Source organism: Triticum urartu, chromosome 4A (genome assembly GCF_056163025.1).
Source record: "Triticum urartu cultivar PI428250 chromosome 4A, HENAU_Tu73, whole genome shotgun sequence".
Taxonomy (NCBI): Eukaryota; Viridiplantae; Streptophyta; class Magnoliopsida; order Poales; family Poaceae; genus Triticum; species Triticum urartu.
The window spans coordinates 432,711,720-432,717,652 of record NC_141876.1 but is presented as its reverse complement, the minus strand read 5'-3'; the positions used below and the strand labels follow the sequence as shown (position 1 = coordinate 432,717,652).

The following is a 5,933-nucleotide window of genomic DNA, read 5'->3' as shown; positions in this document are numbered from 1 at the left end:
AGCCCGAAGCTGGGTAAAATCCTGTGTCCATGTTACCATCGCTCCAAGTCGCCTAGTTTAGGACCCCTAATACGAGATACGCCGGATATAGAACCGACATTGGTGCTTTCATTGAGAGTCTGCTAAGTGATCGACACGGATCGATGTGATGATCAGGTGATATTTTTTTAGTTAGATCTATTCCATATATATTATCTCTTTTTGCAAAATCGTTGGTTCCGCGTCGTGCTACTTTATTTGCAGAACGAGATCAAGAAATTTTCTAGCGGCGGCGGCCTTGTCCGCTACCTGCCAGAACGTCAGATCCGAGGTGTGATGCTACTAGAAGCACACCCAAAGGCAATTTATATGTACCCCTTGTTGCGGAGGCGATCCGGCCAGCGGCGCTGATCACGCATGCACAGTACTTCTTGCGTACGGCAACGCACCAGGCCAGCGGTAACTCATCTATGCGGAAACACAGGGAGATTCCCTCCTTCCTTTTTTTAATATTACTAGTAAAAATACCCGTGCGTTGCAACGGGTATAAACAAAAACATGTGGTGAATTTTGATTGAGCAAAACACTATAAAAAATACTCAAAAGTACCAAATGCGATTTTTCAAGTAAAAACCCTGAAAGTCTAAGCCTCTCCTATTGCAAAATCACATGGACTTGCATTTTTTCTTGCGTAGCAGTGATCTTTCCTCGCTCGCCATGTTTTCATGCCTCCTATTTCCTTTAACTCCACTATAATAATGAAGTGACAGTTCCTATAAGTCCAAATTGCATATCTCTTCAGGCTTTATCTGTGCTTGTTTCCCCTCTTTGGAGAGTTTTTGTTTCATCTTCTGAACTGAAGAACATGTGAATCACATCAGAATTCTGCCAGCAACCACCAGTACGACCTGTCCCAACCTAGTAAACTTATACAACATGTACTTGCACGATCCAACCTTTGTGATCAAGTTAAGTAGGGTTTTCTTTACTTTGCTTGCCGGGGCTTCCAATAATTCGTTTTTTTACTTGATCTTCCATATCATTAACCAACCTCTCAACCTGTTTGTCTTTGTCTTATTTTTCAGATTTGTTTTGGTGGTTGCAACATCACTACTCATTTACCAGTACTGGAGCCTGCTTCTTTGAACATCGCATTGTTCTCATCTTCTCCTTGACGATGTTGTGCAGCTGCCTGCTTGGATCTAGCCAATTAATCTCAAAAGTTGATTCTTTCTCTTCATTAGGCCCAGCAGAGTTAGGAAGGAACCCGACTATAGTCTATATCTCGTGCTCGACAAATCAGCAGGGAACTCACCTAGTGATGCCAACCTGAGCCTCTGAATCTCCCGCTCCTTCTCGTCACACATAGAAGGCAAGTAAATAAGCACGATAAGAGAAGCATCGTCTTGGCGAGTAGGGCCCGCGGTGATCTCTCTTGTACGCTGCTGAGCAGGCACTTGCCCGTAGATCATGGCATGTGGCGGCGGCGGCGACGGCTGCGTGTACTGCGGCATCACGGGTGGGATCGCTCCCTAGTGTCTGATGATCGGCATGCCTAGCATGCACCTCTGTGTCCGTCGTCTCCAATGGTCCTGTCCCTTTGTTGGCTCGTGCGCCGCTGCAGCCGGTGTCATTATGCTCCTCCAAGGTGGCGCCCTTCTTGGAAGAGACATAAGTGGCTGCTGCCGCTCGCCTGCACAGCAACCCGACTTTGAGCCTGAGGCGTTCCTGCATTTGCTTGCGACAGAGCTTGGAGACGATGCCAGAATTTTGTCGTCGTTGTTCTCAGGCACCGCCAGCTCAGGGGCAAGTACGCCTTCAAATTCAAATCTGGCGTCACCGTAAAAGAGGAATATGCTAGAAATTCCCACATTAATCTGAAACATCTGACCGTTTATTAGATAGGAATATGCAATGTTGAACTGGAATTTAAATGTTTTGGTTGCAAGTGAACCCAGTACCACTCTTGTTGTTAGATATTTGTGATGTGAGCAAAATCATTGTACTACATATATAAATTGAATCAATATATACAGTTTATTTTACAAGAGCACACAATACAGTAATTTAGGATATAGATTAGAGGTTTCTATAGAATCTAAGCATTTAAAAGGAACATATTTTCACTCATGCTGCCATAACATCTTGACAATGAGAATCTTATAAGAACTACATTTTCAGCGATACAATCTGGAAATTATCAATTCCTAAGACCCTAGCTAGAACCCAATAATGATTTATAACAAGGATGGTCTAGCAAGAGCAAGATCAACACCATCTCTGAATTTCATCAAGCATGTGATGCACAGCAACCAACAATGGTGGAGCAAAGTGAGTTGTACCTGAATAGTGCCCGACCGAAGCGACTCAGTCTGAGATTTCGTAGCCACAACCATGGCAAGCGTGCACGGCCTCACCATGAGCGAGAGAGGGCACCAAAGCTATTCTGGCTCAAATAGGATGAAGATGTTAGTGGTAGGAGAAGCATATGCCCCCTGGCCGTTGCTTAGGCAGCTCCGTACATGCAAATACAATACAAAAAATTGTTGGAATTGTCAGCTAAATAGCAAATTCAGTTAGAATTTCATGTCAACATAAAACCCCAATTTAATAAGATCAAGAAATCTTTTTTTACAACAATAATAAACACAAGTGCTAGAACAATAGTTGTACCTAAATACAGTTTACAGATGCACATGAATAGATCCACACGAACAGAGCCAAATGAAGGGTCGACTCAGTAACCTCACCATGATCCCGAGATAATTGCTATCCCATCTGGAGGCGACTCCATCATTGCTATGGAGTAGAGCTACAGAACCACAGAACAACATCTCTCCTCATGGAACCAGGGTGAGAAGAACACGTAGAGGAGCATGATATGAGGTCACATAGGCATGATGTCAGGCACACTGGCAGCCGACAATGCCATGGAGAAGAAACATAGCAGAAGCAGCTGAGCGAGGATGTAGTTGGTCAGTGGGAAGGTCAAACGCAGCAGCTTGGACCAATTGAATTGATGGCCATTAGATAGGTCAATGAAAGAGAATTGGGTGGCGCTTGGCTAGGGTCTTTCTTTGCAATGTTCTTCTTCCTCGGGATTGCACTCCATCGCCACACTTCCTCGTGGTCTTCCCCATCCTGCCAGACACCCCATGCCTCTTCTCACGCTGTCCCGCGGTCTGGTGTCGCTCGATGGCCTCACTGCTCAGTAGCTACTTCACTGTAAGAATGGGAACCAATCTTGTTTAGAGAGAACATTCTGTGAGTGAAAACTACAAAATGCATGAATCATCATGAAAAGGAATAGCAGTACATCATAACCAAGTGAAGAAATAAATAAGAAGTGAAAGGAACTTGCAGAAATCAATTGCTTATGTAAGGATAATCTGCAAAAATATGTTTGTCAAGACAAATCTAAAAATCAAACTGCTTGTGTGACTTTAATACGAATTAAATTGTTGAACCAAATATGTTTGTCAAGACAAATCTGAAACCAAACTGTTTGTGTGACCTTAATACGAATTAAATTGCTGAATCTCACTATAGTGGAAAAGATATTAATAACCAACAGGGTAAGACTTTCAATCCTACTGTTTGCTAGCATGCATAACAATGTGACTCCCAGCATACACCAACAATGCGAAAAAATTAGAGCTGTAAGGCATGAATTCCTAATACATAGAACATGATGATGAAAAACTAATTCAAGCTGAACAGAATCAAATCCTACAGCTCATCCATCTTATGAGGAAAGGATTCCCGCTTCCAAAATCTAATTGTCTCTGCAAATTCAGATGACCATTATAAGAATAATTAATATATCTCACCATGAGCGTCCAGATGTTATTGGAGCTGCTGTGTCTAGGCATAAAAAAGGGCAACACCTAACTGCAACTCCTTTATACGATTAAAGAAAGTTCAATATAAATTTTTCAAACAATAGGAGCCAGCGTACCCATGTGTTTTGAGACTCCACATGATGTAAATTAATTAGCAACCCATTATTCTAGTATCCCAATTAACTCCCACCATCCTACCATTTTTTGAATCATATGGAAGGAGAGCTAATCTCGTATGTGGGAGTTTACTTCAAGGATCTGTGACTGAAACTGGCTCAGACAAACACACAAACACCTTGTGTGCAAAAAATAACCGAGAACATCCACAAACACATGTGCGTCTGAAGTTGAGGTGTAGGGCGGTGTAGAGGGGGCGGAGAGGTCGCGGGCAAGTGCAGGGAGGACCGGCTGGCGGTGGCGGCGAGCACGAGCCCTCCCAGCCAGCTTATAGGGAGGAGCTTGGGCATGTGAAGGAAAGAAGGAGATGAAGCAGACCGGTGGTGCAGGATGCTTCGAACACCTCCGTCGGCCATCTGCCGGCGGCCGGCGCGGCACCGGACCGGCCGGCGGTGGCTTTGGTCGAGCGGCGAGCGCGAGCCCTCCCGGGCGGCGTACAGCGAGGAGCTCGGGCGCGCAAAGGAAAGGGGGAGCTGAGGCAGACCGGTGGTGCAGTGTGCTCCGATCACCGGCGTCGGCCATCGGTCGGCGGCCGGCGCGGCACCGGATCGAGCGTCGCGCAGGTCGTGCGCCTCCTGGCGGCTTGGATCCGGAGGAGAGGGAGAGAGGAGAGCCCGTGGTCGTGTCTGTTCCTACGACCAGCATTTTTTGCCTCCTCTCTAGATTGACTGGGCCGGCTACCACGGTGTCTCGTATGGATTCTACGGGCTATGGCCCAGGTGGGCGACGGGTGACCCCAACGCCTACGAAAGAGAAAAAAAGGAAAAACGGACGGACGGACGAAACGGTTTTTCAGTACCACCTCGCGTATATGTTTTAAATTCAAACTGAAAGTATAAATTCATATGAAAAAGCGTATTGTGACGGTGAACCCATGGAGTCAATCTGTACTTTATTATTAGGGAAAGATTTAATGAAGTCTTTTATACTGATGGCTTGTTCCGTGCATATTTCATATACAGGATTAGCTTGACCCAGCGTGAGGAGTGGTACTATAATACCACTACTTTCTAATCTCCGCATGAGATACTAATATCTCATGTGCCGTATTGATTTTAACCTGATGACTAATTGCTACAACATCCGCTATTGTTGCGCCAGATTACAGTACGGCCTATATAATGGTGCAGTCTTATCCGCGGTCCTACGAACGTAACATCGGAAACTCGAAACGCCATGTGATTTCGGGTTTTTGCACGCCTTCCCTACATGATGCCAGGGCCCAGCATCAACATCGACTTCGGCACCAGATACTGATGGCCCATGCAGGCTATCAAGGCGGCGAGAGGCCTGGCGACCGAACTCTGTCCTAGCGCTGGGGACGCATGTCGAGCCAACCCGATCAGGGCCAAAATCATACACTAGCTGGATAAGGGCATCTCCAGCCGCGCCCCCAACAGGCCCTCCTCAGGCGATTTTGCCGCGCCGGCGCCAAAAATGGCCCAGTCGCGTCCCCAGAAGTCCGTTTTTCGCCGGCTCGGGCAAAAACTGGTGCCGGCGGACCCAGGCCGAATCCGGCGCCCTGGGGGGCGCTTGGGGAGCCGGCGCAAGCGAAAAAGGCGCGTGGGCCCGCCCCGGCGGCGACCCGAGGGCCTTTTTCCGCCGTTTCTTGACGCTTTTCCCTCGCATATCTCCCGCTCGCTCGCCTTCCTCCTCGGCTCCTGTTCCTGTTCCGATGAAGGGGCGCCAGAAGAAGAAGAAGCGGGCGGCTAGGTCAGGCGAACCACGCATCAAGTGGACATCCAAGGAGGAGGAATGCCTCGCCGAAGCATGGAAAGTCGTCTGCCTCGACCCGACCACCGGCGCGAACCAGAGCTTGGAGATGTACTGGGACCGCATCAAGGCCAAGTTCGACGAGCGGAAACTCGTCGACCCGTACTTCAAAGGCGTCTACATGCAGCGCGGCTCCAAGGCGATGGCGAACCATTGGGGGCG

General features: G+C 47.5%; 1 long non-coding RNA gene across 3 annotated transcripts; it reads right to left on the bottom strand.

Annotated features, from left to right (window-relative positions):
* Positions 1–526: 526 nt before the first annotated feature.
* LOC125551696 (uncharacterized) lies at positions 527–4,744 on the bottom strand. 3 transcript variants are annotated; one of them, XR_007303040.2, is made up of 3 exons: positions 4,317–4,680; positions 2,322–3,202; positions 527–1,856 (listed from the first exon to the last, which is right to left on the bottom strand). It is a non-coding gene; the product is annotated as an uncharacterized LOC125551696 (long non-coding RNA). The 3 variants fall into 3 exon arrangements; XR_007303041.2 differs by having other exon boundaries at positions 527–1,865; positions 2,322–4,744; XR_007303039.2 differs by having other exon boundaries at positions 2,322–4,744.
* Positions 4,745–5,933: the final 1,189 nt, after the last annotated feature.